This window comes from Hylobates moloch, unplaced genomic scaffold (assembly GCF_009828535.3).
Source record: "Hylobates moloch isolate HMO894 unplaced genomic scaffold, HMol_V3 SCAFFOLD_17, whole genome shotgun sequence".
Lineage (NCBI taxonomy): Eukaryota > Metazoa > Chordata > Mammalia > Primates > Hylobatidae > Hylobates > Hylobates moloch.
The window spans coordinates 68,684,289-68,704,845 of record NW_026652292.1 but is presented as its reverse complement, the minus strand read 5'-3'; the positions used below and the strand labels follow the sequence as shown (position 1 = coordinate 68,704,845).

The 20,557-nt window shown below is 40.8% G+C and overlaps 1 protein-coding gene across 1 annotated transcript in view; it reads right to left on the bottom strand.

The window, feature by feature from the left end:
- The window catches only part of LDB2 (LIM domain binding 2), a 642,376-nt gene that overhangs the window by 555,792 nt on the left and 66,027 nt on the right, over positions 1-20,557 (bottom strand). The window contains exons 4-5 of the mRNA XM_058430056.1: positions 20,296-20,509; positions 16,875-16,993 (exon numbers count right to left, since the gene is read on the bottom strand). The gene's annotated coding sequence lies outside the window, so the exon portion shown is untranslated. The remainder of the gene's footprint in view (positions 1-16,874; positions 16,994-20,295; positions 20,510-20,557) is intronic.

The window sequence follows — 20,557 nt, the reverse complement described above, 5'->3', positions numbered from 1 at the left end:
CTGTGGTCTCGATCTCCTGACCTCGTGATCCACCCGCCTCGGCCTCCCAAAGTGCTGGGATTACAAGCGTGAGCCACCGCGCCCGGCCCCGAGCCTCAGTTTCTACCTCTACAAAATTGAGATTAAAAATACCTACCTTGCAGATTTTTTGAGCAGGAAAAAAATGAGATCATACTTGGAAAGTGTCTAGCTCAGCACGTTCAATAAAGAGGAGCTATTATAATGAAGTTCATTAATCAATCTGTTGTTATGCTATGAATTTGTCTCCCAGGCTTGCACCCATGAGAACTCCCGGGCATATATTCCCCATACTCTACATGCCTCTTCCTTTGTCATAAGCCCCAAGGATCTCTTCCTTGTTTATCTTCAGTTAAAAGATAATTGATAATTTTAAAAGTTGCTTCTTTTACAATTGTATCATTGGTGATAAAAGTGAAAATGCATTCACAAGTAACTTAGCATAGAAGTTCCTTTAGACCAGAGCAGTGGTTCTCAACCAGGAGACAAGCATTTGGTGATGCTTGGAGACACGTTTGGTTGCCACAACTGGAGAGAGCTACTGGCATCTAGTGAGTCGAGGCCAAGGATACTGCCAAACACTCTACAATGCACAAGATAACGCCCCTATCCTCTACAGCAAAGATTTATCCGGCCCCCAATGTCAGTAGTGCCACGGTCGAGAAACCTCAGGCTAGAGACAAGAAGAACTGGGTTCTCGTCTTAGCTCTGCCCAGAATAAACTCTGTGATAGTTACCTACTTTATGTGGGCTTCAGTTTCCTTATGTGTAAAATGAAGACTGCAGCTTAGATCTGCCTGCCATAGAATGAAAAAAAAGCAAGTTGTAGCAAACTTTGCATAAAGCTAAATGTGTTCACTCTAAAATAATATCCTTTATACTGATGTTATAGTCTGCTTTGTTGAAGCACGATGTTAAATGCCTTTTCTTTTAAAAATGATTGTGATAGTTTACTTGAAAAACATGTAAAAATGTTCTCAGCAAAATAATCATTGTGAATCCCAAGTCAGTCACACACAATTAAAAAAATTACGTTTGTCAATGAGATCCAAATTTCGAGGAACTATCAGCCTACATGATCTCAAAGATCTCCTCCAGCTTCAACAAACTGTGATTCTGTAAGAAATAACTGAGGGAAATGGCTGGTGAGTTGCTGCTCCATGAAGTGCTATGCTTTTCTGAAAAATATCCTGCATTAACCAGGTTCCTTCAGTGAACTGGAAGCCGGTCTATGCATTCCGCTATTGGAATTAGAGGGCTGTATAACTGAGGTAAGAGTTGGAAAGTGGAGGCCAGAGAAGCCACTGCTGAAGTCGTCAGCCTGAAGCACTGAAGCACGTCATTCTCAAGCAGATGTCAGGAGGCCTCTGTGAATTTCACCTCTGTGCACATCCCTGCTACAACTGCCTCCAGAGAATCACAGCTTCTGCTGCTCTTCAAACTTCCAAATCTTGTGCAAGTACATCTCCCTGGCAAGCAAATTTGGGGAAGGAGATTTGGGAACACGTAGTCCCCACTTCTCCTCTGTAACATGGTACAGACCTTAGAAGGGACAGGGTGGTGGGGGCGAACAGGCTGCCAGATTGACCAAAATCCAACCTACTTAAGTAAACAGGGCCAAGATGTCATCCCATGCCTCCACCCACACCCTTCTGCCCCATCAATACACAGATGCCTGGAGTAAACCCAGCCAAGATATGGACAGCTTGCCCTTGAATGTGTGCTGCTCTGCTGCAGAGGAGAGGAGTCTGAAGTAAGGGACTACAATCAGTTAAATAAATCAACATTGCTTACAAAAAGGTCTGATTGTTGAACTAATTCCTGAACTGATTTGTAAAGATCGTTGGGATGCTTTTTGGAGTTTTCAGCTCCCCGCTAACATTTTGTAAGCCAACAAGTCTCTGAGATTCAGATCCTGTGACCATCACATTAAGCTATAAAACACTGTTCTGCTGATGCAGTAATTGCCTGACATGGCTACCTGGTTGGAACTCGTGCTTAGTATGCAAATCTGCTCCAAGAATGCATTTGACAATCACTTTTCTGTCTACAGAAACTGCCCCTTGACAGAAAATGTATTCCAAAATCGACTTTCTATTTTTTGCCTTTAAAACGAAAGCTTGCAAGTCCAGTGGTAGCTGAGAGCAACAACATATGCTTATAATTAGGATTACCATCAGGGAATTCAACCTTACTGAGGGAAGGGGAAGAGGCCCGCCAAGGGGGAGCACAAAAGCTCTCTGAAAAATAGCAGATGAAACAAGCCCAGTCGGTTTGGCTATTCCTGGGTAATGGGAGAAACTTGATTGTGAAAAACAGTGCTGGTTTTACTCCAGATTCTAAAGAAATGTTGCGTGGGCAGAACAAGAAATGCTGACAAACAAAATCAAACTTTGGGGAATCTGCCTTCCAGGGCAGCCTGAAGGAGCGTCACTAAGGGTAGGCAGCCCTATCCCTAGCAGCTGCCCCAGGGTTGGGCCTGGAAACCAGGCAGGCCACTTGCTTCAGCCCCATGTGACCCATGCACTGCTTTGCTCCCCAGCCCGGGAGGGTGTGGGCCCTCTCACTTCTCTCCTGCTCTGATTCCCTATTGGATTTCTGGATTCCAAGCATGAGTTTGCAATCAAAGAAGCAAGTCTTTGAATCTCAGCCTCTGATGGTGCATGAGCTGGACAGTTCATATAACATCTCTGACCTTCAGCCTTCCAAATGGGAAGGAGAATGCCTACCTCGCAGAACCATTAGGGATTTAAATAACCAGATGGAAAGGAATGCCTGGTGCCAACTGGCCACTCGGTAAGCAGGTATGGCTGTTGTTGTTCCTTCGTTTGGTTGGCTCCTAAGCTTCTTGGGATTGGTTGCTGTTTGTGGCTCCATGGCTCTTTATTAATCAATTTCTTCCACAATTATCTGTTCCATGCCTACTATGTACCAGGCACGCTGGAGCAGCAGTGGCATATAGGACAAACGCCGTCTTTGTTGGCTGCCTGGTAAAGGAAACAGGAACTAACGGGGTATTACAATAAATGAGATGGGGGAGGCACGGGATGCTAGAGAAGCATCTAAGAGGGAAATTTTACCCAGATTTGGGGACCAGGGGACGTGGAGGAGGCAGCTTCTGAGTTACACTTGAATGGTGAGTCTGATAAAGCCAGATACAGGATGGTGTGAAGGAGTAGAGAGAGGGAAGGAGACCTGTAACTTCAGACCACAGTGAGTGCCAAGGTGCATAGTGAATGACTCAATTTTGTGCCTGTTACTGAAACAAGTTCCATATGGGTGAAAGGGGCAAAAGGGGCCTAAAGAAGGACAGCGAGCAGCCTGTGAGTCATATGGCCAGCTAATGGGCAACCGGGCTTAGATGTTCCCATTCTATCCCAAGTCTGTGTGCCAATTAATCCCTTTGCTCTTCTGGGAACCTCCTTCTACCTTCCCCTTCATTTCCTGGTATTCTTGCCATGAATCTGGCAGAAGCTCACTGTGTGGCTTTGGGCAAGTTGTTTCATTTTCTGAGCCTACACGTCTTAGTCAATCAACTGTCACTCTTATATTAGTTTGTTTTCATTCTGCTATAAAGAACTGTCCAAGACTGGGTAATTTAAAAAGAAAACAGATTTGATTGACTCACAGTTCCACATGGCTGGGGATGCCTCAGGAAGCTTACAGTCATTGTAGAAGGTGAAGGGGAAGCAAAGCCCTTCTTCACATAGTAGCAGGAAAGAGAGAGCTAGCAAGAGAAGGGGAAACTGCCTTATAAAACCATCAGATCTCATGAGAACTCATTCATGATCACGAGACTAGCATGGGGGGAACCGCCCCCACGACCCAATCACCTCCCACTGGGTTCCTCCCTCGAAATGTGGGGATTATGGAGGTTATAATTCAAGAAGAGATTTGCGGGGGACACAGCCAACCATATCAGCTCTATTTGTGAAAGTATCCTGAAAATTTTAAAGAAGTAACTGCATGACAATTGGGCCCAGGGTCAGTAATGTATTAAAGAGACAGAGAAGGCTGAAAGCAAAATGTCCTGGCAGTGAGCAGATGGACCATGGACTCTGCTGTCCACTATATGCGTCCCAAGTTCCAAAAGGATATTTCAACCATTGTCACAGACCCCTGTCAGTGTCCAGAGTCACTCGATTAATTCCCATATGCAATAAGAAGCATCAGGGTCTAATGTCTTTGCATTGATACCAACTGGAATTGAAATTCCTTTTATGGAGGGCCAAGGTCAAGTCGTTCAACCTCTATGAAGCTTTTTCGTATGGAAGAGACAATCAATGTACCTCATAATCTTGTTAACAAGACTAAATTAAATGCAATAAACTATGTGAAGTGCCCAACACATAGCAGGCACTAAATACATTCTTATACCTTTGTTTTTCTTATTGAGCCAAAAAAACTCACTCAATACTCCACTTACCCTGATGTGATTATTACATATTGTATGTCTGTATCAAGAAATCTCATGTCTCCCATAGTATATACACCTACTATGTCTTCCCCAAAATAAAAACCAAAGAAGCTCACTCAAAGACAGAAGGCCATACGTGGTGTCAACTTTAAATTCACTTTCTTCATCATTTCCTCTAATTACTCTTTTCTCCCCCTATCCCAAATCACCATAACTTCCAGCGTAGATGTTCTGCTTAGCCTTTTGTTTTAGAACAGAGTTTGCTCAGTTTAACTTGAGCAATGAAAGGCTTATGAAAAGGGAGCTTGGGGAGATAAAAAAGCAGAAGTCGCAACTGTTTAGCCTGGCACCATGAAAAGACAGTGAGCTTTGTGGACACAGGAACAAACAGGCCTTTCAGAATCCAAAGATGTTTTGGCTCCACCATGTCTCACCACCAGAGGAGTCCATGGATCACCCCCTGGATCTCTATTATTGTGACTTGGTTACCTCTTGGTGCCTTCTCTCTGTGTGTCTTTTGTCATCTTTCATCTTGCCAGCAGTTGGCCCACTCTCTCCAAATTAAGTTCTAATTCCCTCAGAGAGAAGATGTAATTGGCCTCATTAGCCATGGTTTTCCCAGTCAGATGCAGTTTTCAAGCCAAACCATCTCAAAGGTAACTCTCAGCCCAGAAATTGGCTACTCTTAGGAGGACTGCCTACACTAAATTACTGGGCTCAGAAGGTAGGGGTCCCATGGTCCTAGGCTAACCAACTCATCATGGTTTGCCTGGAACTTTCCCAGTTTTAGCATGGAAAGCCCTGCATCCCAGGAAAGCCTTAAGTGACAGTTTTAAAACTAAAAGTCTATAAAGAAATCAACTCAAGATGGATTAAAGACTTAAATCTAAGACCTGAAACCATAAAGATTCTAGAATATAACATCAGAAAAACCCTTCTATACATTGGCCTAAACAAAAACGTCATGACCAAAAACCCAAAAGCAAATGCAACGAAAACAAAGATAAATAGCTGGGACTTAAATTAAACAAAAAAGCATCTGCACAGCAAAAGAAATAAGCAGCAGAGTTAACAGACAACCCACAGAGTGGGAAAAAATCTTCATAATCCATACATGCGACAAAGGACTAATATCCAGAATCTACAAACAACTCCAACAAATCAGCATGAAAAAAATCAAACGATCTCATCAAAGAGTGAGCAAAGGACATGAGGAGACAATTCTCAGAAGAAGATATACAAATGGCCAACAGGCTTATGGAAAAATGCTCAATATCACTAAGTATCAGGGAAATACAAATCAAAACCGCAACGTGATATCATCTCACTCCTGCAAGAATGGCCATAATTAAAAAATCAAAAAATAATAGATGTTGGTGTGGCTGCAGTGAAGAGGGAACACTTTACACTGTTGGTGGGAATGTAAAATAGTACAACCACTACGGAAAACAGTATAGAGATTCCTTAAAGAACTAAAAGTAGAACTACCATGTGATCCAGCAGTCCCACTACTGGGTATCTACTCAGAGGAAAATAAGTCATTATCCAAAAAAAAAAAAAAAAAGAACTTACACATGCACGTTTATAGCAGCACAATTTGCAATTGCAAAAATATGGAACCAGCCCAAATTCCCATCAATCAACAAGTGGATAAAGAAAATGTGGCATATATATATAACATGGAATACTATTCAGCCATAAAAAGGAATGAAATGATGGCATTCACAGCAACCTGGATAGACTTGGAGACTATTATTCTAAGTGAAGTAACTCAGGAATGGAAAATCAAATGTCCTATGTTCTCACTCATATGTAGGAGCTAAGCTATGAGGATGCAAAGGCATAAGAATGACACATTGGACTTTGGGGATTTGTGGGAAAGGGTGGGGGCTGGGGAGGGATAAAAGACTACACATTAGGTAGAGTGTACACTGCTTGGGTGATGGGTGCACCAAAATCTCAGAAATTATGACTAAAGAACTAATTCATATAACCAAGCACCACCTGTTCCCCAAAAACCTATTGAAATAAAAAAATTAAAAAAGAAAAAAAAGATAAAACTAAAAGTCCCATATCCTGGAAACTTCTTCAGTCCCAGGCAAACCAGGACACTTGGTCACCCTCTGTGACCCCAGAATGAGAATTTCTGCAGTGGAAGTGTGACCGAGGCATGGCCTCTCACACAGTTAGAATTAAGAACTCCATAGCCTGCCAAAATCATTCTGACATGGTGGAGTCAATCTGTCTCAGAGGATCATCTTGTTGGTATGTGGGATTCAACTGATTTCTATTAAAACAGTGTTTAAAATAAACATTCTGGAATAAAAAATCTCTCTTAACTTGCAATTTGGAAGTTTTAACCTTTTTTATTTTTACTGCATTTCAGCTTTCTAAGCTTGTAACCAAAACAGTGCCACTTGGACCCAAATCAAATATGATAGTCTGGCTCAAAAGGAAACGTTGATAAAGTTAGTAAAACTTGAAAGCAGATTTATGGTATAGGGGACCCACAGACACAACCACGGATCCCCAGACTGTGAAAGTGGTATGTGTGCTGACTGCCCACTATCATTCTTTTATTCTCTTCTTAAATCAACATTCAGTAAGAAAATTCATTGGGCGATCACCACATACCACGGAACCCAGAGTTAGCCAATGTATAAGATTTGCGGATATAGTCCTCAGACTGCCAGGTCTGCTCAAGGCATCTAACACCAACTGCAAGTTTGGGGATATCCCCAAATTACCCTCAGGTTGGAGAGTTTGCTGGAAGGACTCCCTGAACTCACTGAAAGCTATTGTGTTCTGTTATCGTTTATTACAAGGAAAGGATACATTAAAATCACACAAGTGAAGAGATGCGTGGGACAGAATCTGGGAGCGTTCTGAATGTGAAACTCCTCTTGTGCTCCGGATGCATTATCCTCCCAGCATTGATGTGTGACAATACACACATCTTACTGCAACCTGGAAAGTTCACCTGAGCCATGGGGTCTAGAGCTTTTATTGGTACTATACCACTTGGGCATGATTAGTTGCCTACCCATGTGGTTGAACTCAGGCTCCAGCCACCCCCTCCATGGAGGTCAGGCTGATATTCTGTGGCTTGAAGGGACTACCACGAGTCGTTTTCTAGAATAATGAATTATCAAGTGTGAGCCAAGGGCAACCTATGAATTTCAAAGACATTCATACCAGAAATTTTAAGAGTTTAGAGGTTACCTCCCAGGAGCTGTGGAGAAGGTCCAGGGCTCTCTTTGGGCAAGGTCAAATTCTTTACTACATCCAGCCCAGTGATAAACAATCTGTCTTTATCTTCCCATTTAATCCTCAGAAATTTGTGAATAAAGCATTATTATTATTATTATTTCAATTATATCTTGAGGAAACAGAGACTTAGAGTAACTGACCCATGATTGCATAATAGTGAAGCTGGGATAAGAACCAATTTTGTCTGACTCCAAAGCCTGAGCTCTTAACCACTGTGCAGTGCAGTTGCCAGGTGTTCAGGATTTGTGATACCACTCAAGATATACCAAGATAAAAATGGCATGGCTCATGTATCTATCAGGGGCCTGGCAGGAAACAGATGGCCTATATATTCTTCCTAATTCAAAAGACTTTGATGAAACGACCATTTTCAAAAGTGCAAACAATAGCACAGGTTGGTGCTCTATCCTGGTGCCAGCAATAATGGGGTGCTGTTAGCAACCCTAGCCCTGAACGTGACTGGAGTCAGTGATTCCTGGATCTCAGAGACAGTAGGCCCAACTACTGGGTAGAAGCTGTGGCCTCTGGTAGGGAAACCCAAACACAGCCAATGCACAATCCAGTTAGGAGTGGGGGATTGAGAGCTCTGGTAAAAACACTCTAACCTAAACTTCTTTCCTTCTTCAGATTTCTCCCCAGTGTCTCCCATTGGGTGATATCTCCAGGAAGCCTGGAGCAAAAGAGCTTACGGATATAGTCTATATAGTCCCGGACACAGATCAGGGTTGAAATGTGTGGAGAAATGATCTGGAGGGATAAATAAAAAAAATATTCTGCACCCCTCTGCTCACCACGAACTCAAGTATAATAGGGTAAAGAAATAAATACATACATAATGGCAACTCAGGGAATAAACATCATCTTTAACAGAGATAGTAAGAATGGGATTAGGTGCAGTAGAAGGGCTGAAAAAATCATCAACCAGCAGAAACACTTGCATCTTTTCTTGAAGGATGAATAGATTACTATTTGGACAGGAGAAGGATGGACATGCTCGAAGAATTTTTTTTTTTTCTAAATAGGCAAGACAGGGAGGCTTGAAACAGTGAAAAGAACTGTATAATGTTCATCAGGCTTGGTGTGGACTGTTGGGGGAAGCAGCTAGTGATGAGGTTGTGAAGTTAGACAGGGCCAGACAGGGAGGGACTTCAAGTACCTTATTAAGTAAAGAGTGTCTTAATCTCTCTAAGGCCATGAGAGACATTCCATAATTTTATGATAATATTTTAATTTAAGAAACTCCTTCTGGCAGTTTGGAAGATAAATTAGAGGCATGATTTGGTGGCAAAAGATCTGTTAGGAGACTATTGCAATAGTTTGGGTAAGAACCACAGAAGATGTACTATAGGCAAAGGGTCTGATGAGCTTCCTGGATGCAGAGGAAGACAGCATGGAGCACATGCAAATCACTGCATGACGTGGAACCAGGATCACTTAGGAGGCTGATGACACAATGAAAAGGAAGGTCACTGCTAACAGCATGTGACAACAGTACTCAGATATTTAAGTATTAAGCATTTGAAAGGATGAGCATTTGTTCATCAACATCACACCATAAGACACTCTTTCCTTATCTCCTTATCTCCTGATAAGAAAGTCTTAAAGAGAGACTTTTATTAGATGATGTTGGATATGGGCATCTGAAGTCTAAATGGTCACGGATGTATAAAATTGTAAGATCAGTAGAAAAAGGAAAAGTGATCAGATGATGGTCCAATAAATGATGAAAAAAACTTAACAGCAGTGGAAGAACTTTTGAGTTGTATAGAAAACCTTTGCACTCTAAAGAATGAACCCTCAGTAGTCATGAACATGAAAATGGAAAACTATTTTTAGTGATTCTATAAGCACTATTCAGAAGGAAGCTGCAAAACTGACCCACTTTGGGATTTATTTATCTAACAAACTTTGATCCAGCACCTGTTACGTACCAGGCATTATTATACTATATTTTAGGTTACAGCAGATTAGATTCTCTCTCTGATCCTTATAAAGACTTAAACTTTACTACCATTATTATATTATTATCTCATAATATAAAAAGATTCTGATTCTATTCCCTATTCCTATCCAGGCAGAGTTACCAGGTACAGTGATGCAGTTTATTCACTGCCAAAATATGCCTGTCTTAGGGAGTGAGTCAGGGCCAAAATCCCCCACTGCATGTGAGACATGACTCAGGCTGACATTTACCTAGAGGAGAGGAAGGATCACATTTCACTATTATTCATCCAGAAAAGTTCCTTTTTCCTAATTTACAAAAAGGCTGATGCCTGGTCCAAATTTAAGGTCCCACTGAGAACAGAGACTTGGCCAAGATGCCGTCCAGTTTACTGTGCTCCCCACAGCCTGTCTAGCTCTCTCTTGCCAACCAGGATCCTCTTCCCCAAAGTTCCAAGGATGGAGCTCTAGTTCCTTGACTTCTAGTTGATCTTCTGCTCTGAATAGACTGATTGTCCCAAACCTATCCAGGTACCCGTAGTCTCTGCTATACTCTCAGAGCATTTACACCACCATAGGCAGTTCCAATGTGCCTTTGGTATAGGATTTGCTAAGTCGTGAATGATGTATATTTGAAGTAGTCCCTGGCTCAGAGCGCCTAGATATGGGTGAATGAATGGAACTTTCTATCAGATATTGACAACCTGAGATGATTTGAGGGCAAGGGATGGGTGGGGAACTGGTTGCTACAGGTGTGAAATTGTTAATTTTGGTCTCACTTTGTCCACCACTTCCTAAGTTTGGAAACTGAAAGCATGGCCATTTGGAACCTCTGTTCCCTGGAAGCTAAGAGCCAGATCATAATTCTTCATAGAAGGCTGATGAGGCTTCCCAGTACCCTCTTCATTAAGCTCCCCTTCCTCCTTACCTCCCTCACTCCCCACCCTTAGTCCCAATGCCAAACCATATTTCCACAGCCCCACTCAGGCAATCTGAACCCTTTCTGGCTAATTCCAAAATTGCCAGGAAATTTGTTTCTGATAAAAGAAACTCACTCTCTGATGTTGGTTCTAGGTGTCTTTTCTTAATAAATAGGCAAGATCATGACACGCATCTTAGCCACAGAAGAAATTAGTAGAAAATGAACAAAATCAAAACAGCATGGGCTTCAGGGTCAGACAGAAGTGAGTTCAGTGCTAGAATAGCTAATTATTAGCTGTGTGTCCTTGAACAAGTTACTTCACATCTCTGAGTCTCAATTTCAAAATATGTAATATTGAGGGTACCAATAATTATCTCCAAGTGTTGTCGTGAAGATGAAAGTAGGGTCCCCTACAAAAAGTGCCTCATGCAGTTGCTGGCAAAGAATAAGTACTGTATGAGGTACTTGGAGGAACTGGAAAGACTACTTCTGCCTGGCTTGTTTCCTTATCCAAAAGGAGCCCACAGAGCAGCTGATTCCAGCGAGAATTCACTGGTGAATTTGTACCCTGACTTCCCCCATCTGATAGTATGCAATAAAGGAATAATACTTATGTAGATATGTGTTTGAAGCACCATTTGCCATCAACATGAACATAAAGAACCTATTAGATTCTAAATACCTCATGTCAGCTAAATTACTCATCTGCATACTGTGGCAAAGACTTGCCTGGGAATTAGGCACTCAACTTCTAAGTCTGGCTCTGCCTGTCATCAATCATGTGTCCTTGGATCAGTCACACCCTTGCAAAATCACAACTTTGCAAACAAATGTTTGCAATAAACAGACAAAATCATTGATGTGGGATACAACATAGAGAAGAGGCTCAATATATTAGAATTCTCTACAGTTTTTTGTAGATCAATATTGCCAAACTTACAAACTGTGAGATGACACCAACTGTACTCTGAACTGTTATTTCAAATCCTTTATTCTTCAGTATGTTTTGGGAAAAGGACTTGTTGATATTTGGACAAGTTAGCAACATGGTTTTGTTTTATGGGCTGCCAGTACTAAATGTTGTCTGTATGCACTTTCGTCTTGTTTTTATTTGAGCTTTTGCATAAACTTCTCTTCTATGTTGATTTGACCTTTTCAAAGCCCCATTCTCCAAGTGTTTGAGACAAGATGAGGATATGTAGAGTGATGAAGCTGAACTCACACCTTTTATACCGAGAGGGGAGTAAGCCCAGGCAGTTGGGTCCCTTGCCAGGAAAGCCTATTAAAATATCAAATGAGGAGTTCATGACAGGTTTAACTAGGCTCTTGTGGCATACCTCCAAATCTTAACTTAGTAAGGTTGGGTTTTGGCTGCAACAAACCAGCTGTCACAAGCTGTGTGAGACCATTAATTATGTACGTGAGCATTGATAAATTAATGCCTGATGGCTAAAAATATTAGGGGTTCTTGTTTTGTTTAGTGCACCCTCTTCCCACCTTTAATGGAGATCCATGAGAAAATTACATTGTACAACAAGTTTATGGAGCTACAGTGAATACAATGAACAGTAACAAATGCATGGCATAGATCTCACTGCTAATGAGTGAATGTTGGACTCATGTTCCTAACAGGTTACTCTTACAGTGGAGCACCTATCCTGGCCTTTTAGAAGATTGTCCTGGGAGATCGTTCTTAATGGGTCAGGCGGGCTTATAATGAGGCCATTTTTTATATTTTACTAACCAAGAAACTTTGGATCTGTTCCAAAATACAACACCTTATTCTGACTATCTGCACTAAAATGATAATAGCCTATATTTACTGAGCAGTTATGGAGTACCAGGCAATTGCAAAGCCTGAGATTATCCTAGTAATTATAATATGATATTAATAACATGTAAGTAATGAGAGAATACACTGAGGCAGGACATCCTATGACCTAGAAGCAAAGAACATGAGAGGAGAGGAGAGGAGAGGAGAGGAGAGGAGAGGAGAGGAGAGGAGAGGAGAGGAGAGGGGAGGGGAGGGGAGGGGAGGGGAGGAGAGGGGAGGGGAGAGGAGGGGAGGCCTTTGTGTATTTCAGTCTTATGCTCAATATTGCAGGGGGTCAGCTGAGTTTGGGCCAACACTAGCTGGTACAGTACCCCTCGAAATGTCAGAGTTCTCGAGACAAAGAAAAATCATTCCTGATATTTCATTCCTGACATATTACTAGGGATGACAGCCAGCTGATGTGAGTAGACAGTGAGATATGGTTACTAGAATTTGATTTCATGCTAATAATTTAGAATCCATGGTAGACTGATTGTAATAATGGCTCCTTTTCTCATCCCTCAATGTAAATCATTCCCTTTGCCACATAATTTTGCAGTCCTTCTCATTAAAGAGAGATAAAGTCTGTTTCGCCCAAAATTGAATATGGTTGGCATTGTGACTTGCTAAGGCCGATAGAAAGCAGCAGAAGTGACCATGCCCAGTTTTGAGCTTCAGCCTTAGGAAATCTTGAACTTATGCAACTGCCATGAGAAGATGCTCGGGCTAGCCCACCAGAGGAGGAGACACATGGAGCAGAACTGAGTTGCCTCACTCATCTCAGATGGGGCCAACCAAGATCAGCCAACAGCCATCCAACTCTGGAACTCAGAGTGAGCCCAGCCAAGATCAGCAGAGGCATCTAGCTGACCTGTGACCGTCTGTAGACACATGAGCAAACCCAGCCAAAATCAGCTAAGCCCAGTTCAGATCAGCTGAACTCTGAAAACTCAAAAACTGGAAATTTGCTTACTGTTATTTGCCACAGAGAATTTCTGGTTGTCATGCAGCATTATTGTGGCCACTGATAAACTATATAGAGTTTTACAGAAGCTACTGTTTGACTCTAGATTTCTAAGAACAAATTCACTAATGAGAACACCATTTGTAATTTACATCACAGGGCTTGTGTTACTGAGTCAACAAAAGGAATCTTAAAGCTTATCTTGGCTACTGTCCAATCTTAAATAGAAGTTCTACCAGATTCAATTCTATTCAAAACACATATATGGAACTTGCAAAGCACAATTTTGTTACTGGGAAGGATGATTCTCAATGGAAGTATACACTGAAGAGACAGAGCAGAACTGTGCTGTGTAACTCCCTTTTTCCCTGTACACTGAGATTCAGTGGGCAATATTTCCTTCATCACCTCTGTAAACTACCACTGTTGCTAATGGGAGGAAGTTATATCCTTCAACCGTGTTGGGTGAAAAAAATGAGAGCCATCAACCTAAAGTCAGAGCTTACTTTCTATTGTCAACTATAGCTATCATTTGTGTGTTATTCATCATAACAATGCCTGACAGGCAGTAAGGAAAAGAAGACAATGTTCACAAGTCCCCGTGACTTGCAGGTTCTGTTCCCCAGCAGCCTCCCTCTCAGTCAATGTTTTCACATCATGACAATTTACAGATGGGCACAAGGTCTTCCTGGAACCAAGAGATGATTATTCATTCCAAAAGAACTCTAAACAGGGTTCTCATTAACGAATTTATTCTTTACTCCATAACTTAAACATAACATCAGTGGTTCATTTATTAAATGTCATGCTTGAAGCCAAGCCTTGTGATGAGATTCGTAACCCAAGTGTGGGTTAGCAGACGAGTAAATTAGGATCCTGGGTCCACACAAGAATATGAATAGTTGGGAACCAGAAAACTTGGCTGAAAGACATTCTCTGATTCTAGCATGTATTGCTCAGATCCACAAAATTTATTTTACTTTTAGAAAGACCCTCGGTGGTATGCAGAATATTCTATTTGATGGTTAATATTCTGTGTCATCTTGGCCAGGCTATAGCATCCAGTGGTTTAACCAAACACTAATCTAGATGTTTGCCTTGAAGGTACATGGTAGATGTGGTTAACATCTACAATCATTGACCTTAAGTAACGATAATGTAGCTGAGTCTAATCCAAACAGTTGAAGGCTTTAAGAGCAAAAACTAAGGTTTTCCAGAGAAGAAATTCTGCCTCAAGACTGCAACATCAATTCCTTCCTGTGTTTTCAGCTGCCAGCTTCCTCTACAAATTTGAGATTTGCCAACCCCCACAATTACATGAGCCAAGTCCTTAAAATAAATCTCTTTCTCTCTCCACATATACAATATATTAAAAGATATATATTACATGTATAATATACATATGTAATAATATGTATACATGTATGTACATATTATATAATACATACTCATATGTAATATGTGTATGTTATATAGATATATTTAATATGTATATATCTTACTGGTTCTGTTTCTCTGCAGAATCCTGGCTAATACACTACATCAACTTAAACTTCCATCGCTCTCACAAAATTAACTTCTGCAACCCTGAAGAAACTACTTGCACCTATTTTACACTCAGTATCTGAACTTGCTTTTGCTATGTTTGTTTCTAACCATTTTTATGGTCTTAGGATTTGGACGTGAAGTTGCTTTGTGTATTATTTGCTATGACTTTTGAGGGGGACACTGTTAGCATTCTGCTCAAGTCCACCTTGGCTCCCTTTTAACTTTACTGTGAGTCCTTCCCCAGAATGTTGTGTGTTTTTGCTTCTGCAGCTCTCTTTGTTGGGTCTTCTCTTATGTTACTGAAGCCTTCTTCCCCATGAGCACAGAAAGCCTATGTGTTAATATCTTAGTCAATGACTGACTGGTGTGGGAATATGGAAGCCCGGTATCCTCGGCTTAAGTTGGGGTAAACTCTGAAATGTAGTTTACACTCCAGAGGTCCCTGTGGGATCAGACTGAGTCTGGGACTCTGGCGTGGCTTCTGCCCATTTCCTGTCCTGCTTCCTGCCTCTCTTACCACTATCTCCTAGGAATGCTTCCTTATCTCAGGCCTTGCTTCTGGCAAGCTCAGTCTAAGACACTCTGTTATATTCTCCTTTGTCTGGAATCCATATTCTTATTCTAGCTATGCTAGCTTGCAAGAGCCTGGAAAGAGAACCTGCCTGTAATTCAGCAGACCATCCCATCAAGAGTGAAATTTTTAGTTAGTTCTGTCTCCCTGAGTAAGATCCAGACAGATCTGACAAAATACTAAATACAGAAATGCAAAAGCAAAGGTAGAATTTTAGACTGACACATTCATAGCAGCTCAGAGTTGGAAGAAACCTAAAAGTATTTCATCCAAAATCCTACCTACTCATGAATTCCTTCTTTAACATCTCTGGAAAGTGGTCGTTGCATTCTTTTTGAATAGTTTCTACTTTTCAAAGCATCATGTCCCATTGTTGAAGTGTTATGTCAGAAAGTTTAATCTTACACTGAGTCAATTTATTCTCCTATAAACTTCACCCATTTGAAAAGAGAAGTCTTTGCTGTTTATAAGAATTGCATTGAAGAAGAGTGACCCCAGGGGCTCATGCGCACCACAGTGCAATTCCTTAATGAAACATTTTAGAAGTTTCCTTTTACACCCGAGTTTAATCCAATATCCCTCCAATAGTTGCCTTGTTTTCCACAGGAGTGAAAGAGCCTCAAGACGCATATGTAGGGAAGATAAGGCATTTCATTGTTCAGCACAGGAGAGACCCATGGCTACAAGTTAGCAAACTTCAGAAAGACTTCTCATAAGACTGCTGATAACATATTTCAAAAGGTCCCAGTCCTTATCCAATAAACACTTAGGATCTATAAAAGGGTTTACAATATGTGTTCAGCTGCGTGAGACTCTCAAAATCAGTAAAGAGCCCCAGTGCTTATCCGGAGGAGGTGAGCATCAAGGATCTCTTTGTTAGTTAAAAATGTTTACTTTTGGCCAGGCGCGGTGGCTCACGCCTGTAATCCCTGTACTTTGGGAGGCCAAGGCGGGTGGATCATGAGGTCAGGAGATCGAGACCATCTTGGCTAACACGGTGAAACCCCGTCTCTACTAAAAAAAATACAAAAAATTAGCCAGGCGCATTGGTAGGCGCCTGTAGTCCCAGCTACTCGGGAGGCTGAGGCAGGAGAATGGCGTGAACCTGGCAGGCGGAGCTTGCAGTGAGCCAAGATCGCGCCACTGCAGTCCGGCCTGGGCTACAGAGCGAGGAAAAAAAAAAAAAAAAAAAAAAAAAAAAAATGTTTACTCTTAGAAAAGATGATGTAAAAACCAATTGATTATGTAGGGGCTGATTTCAGTGTGACTATACATAGTAGGTCTAATTCCATGTTCATTTAACTGCCATTTAAACATTTGAGTCCTGGCCTAAGGCTCTCTTTGACCATCTTCAAGTGCTCCGGTTAGTTTTCAAAAGATACAGCGAAGCTCATTGCTCTCAAGCCTTACCTCTCAGTGCCGTGCCCTCTTCTCTTCCCAGGGATTCCCCCTCTATATTCCTTTCTGGGCTCTGGGTCTTCCTGATCTTTGCGTTTTGTTCTCCATCAAACTTTGTTTCTTTTTGAGAGCTGAAAGTGGAGCGGAAATGACTATTAATTTAATATCCTTACTGTGGCCTAGAGGCCAACATGATCTCCCCCCATCAACATTCTGCTCGGAGTTCCTATCATCCCCATTAGCCTCTCCAGCCCCACTGGTCTCTGCTGTTGCTCAAACACTCCTGGGACTCATGCTTCAGGGCTTTAGCATTTGCTTTCTCTCTGTCTGGAAGGATCTTCCCCACATGGATTCTGATGGCACCTGGGTTAATCCATTCTCAGTGCTATAAAGACATGCCTGAGACTGGGTCATTTATAAAGAAAAGAAGTTTAATTGACTCACTGCTCTGCATGGCTGGGGAGGCCTCAGGAAACATAATCATGCCAGAAGGTGAAGGAGAAGCAAGTACCTTCTTCACAAGGTGGCAGGAGAGAGACAGTGAAGGAAGCCACACACTTTTAAACCATTAGATCTCATGAGAACTCACTCACTATCACAAGAACAGCATAGGGGAAACTGTCCCCATGATCCAATCACCTCCCACCAGTTCCTTCCCTCGACACATGGAGATTACAATTTGAGATGAAATTTGGATGAGGACACAGAGCCAAACCATATCAGAACCCTAACCTCCTTGAGGCTTTTGCTCTACCTTCTTACTACAGCGACCTTGTCTGACTACCCTGTCTATTTCCTCTCTATTTCCATTCATGGCATTTATTACCTCTTGGTGTTTATAAGCTTCTTCATGTACTGTCTTTCTACCCCTATTAGAGTATCATCACTAGAGGGCAGGGAATGTGTCCATTTTGTTTTCTGCTGCCACCTGACACTCAGAACTATGTTTAGTATCCAGTGTAACTACTCTATGTCTATATAACCAAAAATCAAATTTGCATATTACCAAGGTTCATGTCTTAGCATATTTCTTTACTTGCAATATTTTTTGCAAAAGTTAGAAGAGTATCTCTGTATCTCTGCTCCCAACTACCTAGATTTCCTTCCTAAAGGCAACCAATATAATAATTTCTTTATGTGTCATGCACGGGAAACTTTTTGCATATACAAGAAAATATACATGAAGGTATTCTTTTTTATATTTTACTCAAATGAAACCATACTATGCATACTTTTGGCTAACTAAATAATATAACATGGAATCATTTCCTACCAGTATAAATGAAAATACTTTATTTAAAAAGATGTATCCGCACGGTCTTCCAATGAAAGGATGTACCATAACAAATTTATCTAATCCCCTATTGATGGACACTTTGCTTACTTCTATTGTATGATTTCTTTGTACACTCATTACTTTGATCATTTTCAAGTGTACATTGGACCATACACAAATGCAGATGTTTAACCATTTTGCATTAAGAGGATAAATTTCTAGAAGTAGAATTGCTGGATTAAAGGAGACAGACATTTGTGAAGTCAATCAGTATTGTCAAATTGCCCTCCAAGGAGGATGTGCAGATGACTTTCCCATTACGGGAGAGTTTCTATTTCCCCACACACCATGCTGGCACAGAATGTTATTAAACGTTCTTAACTTTACCAATTTGATAGGCAAAAAGTGATACCTCATTGTACTTCTAATTTGCATTTCTTTTATTATTAGACTGAGCATCTTTTTGCATGCGTAAAAACCATTTGTATTTCCTGTTTTATAAACTGTTTTGCCTATTTTTCTTTTAGGTGTTTTTATCTTTTTTTATGTTGATTTGTAGATTCTATTAAATAGATGATTTCTATATTTGCAGTCTGAGTTGCAAATATTTGCTCCTACTTTGTGGTTTGTCTTTGAATTTATGCTTATTTTTTTCTTTGTGGAATTCCACTTTTACATTTATGTGGTTAAATTTATGTTTCATGTTGGTTTTGTGTTCTAGGAAATGACTTCCTTTCTCCAAGATTAATATTAAAAAATTCTTCCATATTTTCTTCTAGTATTTTATGGTTTCAATTTGTATTGAATCTTTTAAAAATATGGAGCTTATTTTCAAGTGCGGGTGAGGTCAGGAGCCAACAAGATAGATATTTTTTTCAGATGGCTACCCCATTTTCCCAACTCCATTTTTTGAAGTTGGCTTTACCCCTTCTTCATATATTAAGTTCTCATATGTATTTGCATTTATATTCTGCACTTTCTGATGTATTTCACTGACCCATCTGTGCATGCATATAGCAATACCACACTGCTTTAATTAGTGTAGATGTATAACATGTTTTAATAAATGGAAAACCTAGATTCCCTTAATCGTTCTCCTTTTCTAGCATTTTTTAACTCTCTCTGCTTGCCTAATTTCCATATTAATTTTATACTCAACTTATCTAGATCCCCCCAAAAAATTCTGTTGAAATTGAATTTAATGAGTCTATTGTTTCTTCATTAGGCATAATGTTGATTTTCAGGTTAAGGTACATTTAAAATATATATTCATATAGTTGTATGTCATATAAATAAGCATTTCTCTTTTTATTAATTAAAGTTTTATTAAGGTGAACTATTGAATTTTATCCAATATCTTTTCAGTAACTTTAGAAATAATTATATAATTTTTTCTTTTGATCTGTTTCTCTGACGAATTACATGGATGGATTCCCTAACATTTCAATACCCTGGGATTAAGACCCCCTTGATTATAGTATTACTTATTTAATGCATTCTGGATTCAGTTTGTTATCAATACAGGTAAATTAGTTTGTTTTGCAATTTACTTTTTTTTTTCTCTTTATATATGGTTTAGGTTTCAATATTATGCTAAGTTCAAAAATGAGAATTTCAAAAACTGCTTTATACTTCTGCGTACTGGAACAGTTTAAGTCACATTGGATTAGCCTGTTCCTTAAAAGTTTGGTGGACTTATTCTGTGAAACCATCTGGGGTGGTTGCTCTGGGGGATGTAACACTTTGACTATACTCCCAGGCTTATGGATGCTAGTGAACTTAAGTTTCAGGGCTCCTTGCATGGGACCCTAATAAGTCCTTGAAAGGGCCCTAGCAATTTGTCCACATGATCGTATGCTTTTGTGAAATCTGTAAAGTGAGATGTTTTAGTCACAATTGGCTTAGGCCACTATCTCCATGCTAATTTCTAAGTTAGCCTTCTGTTTCTGTCAGGTGGTGTTGGAGGGACTGCAGACATTTTTGGGGGACTGGCTAAAGGGAACGTGATAGACTTGCAACTAGGCCGCTCAAATCCCCCTTTAAGGAAGGACTTGCATCTCACCTGCAGAAAGTGTGGTCCCCAGTCTGCAGCTGCCGGCTCCTTCGGGGAGAGCCTCCCTGCTGACCATATTCCCCTTGCCAGGGCAGCCCTCTTACCTGGTGATTGAGTGAGAAGAACACGAATGCCCAGGTGTTTCAGCCAATGGAGAACACTCTGACAAATGCTATCCTCTGGAGGGCTGTCTACAGCACTGTTGATGTCTTCCTTTGTGCGATCCTGTGTCCTCTCCTTCCCAACACAGCTGTTGATTCCTAACGAACACCTTGTACCCCAAATAGCCTCCCAGCATCTGCTTCTAGAGAATCCAGCCTGCAACAGGAAAGTTGAGTTCGATGTACATTTAGTTTGATTTTAACA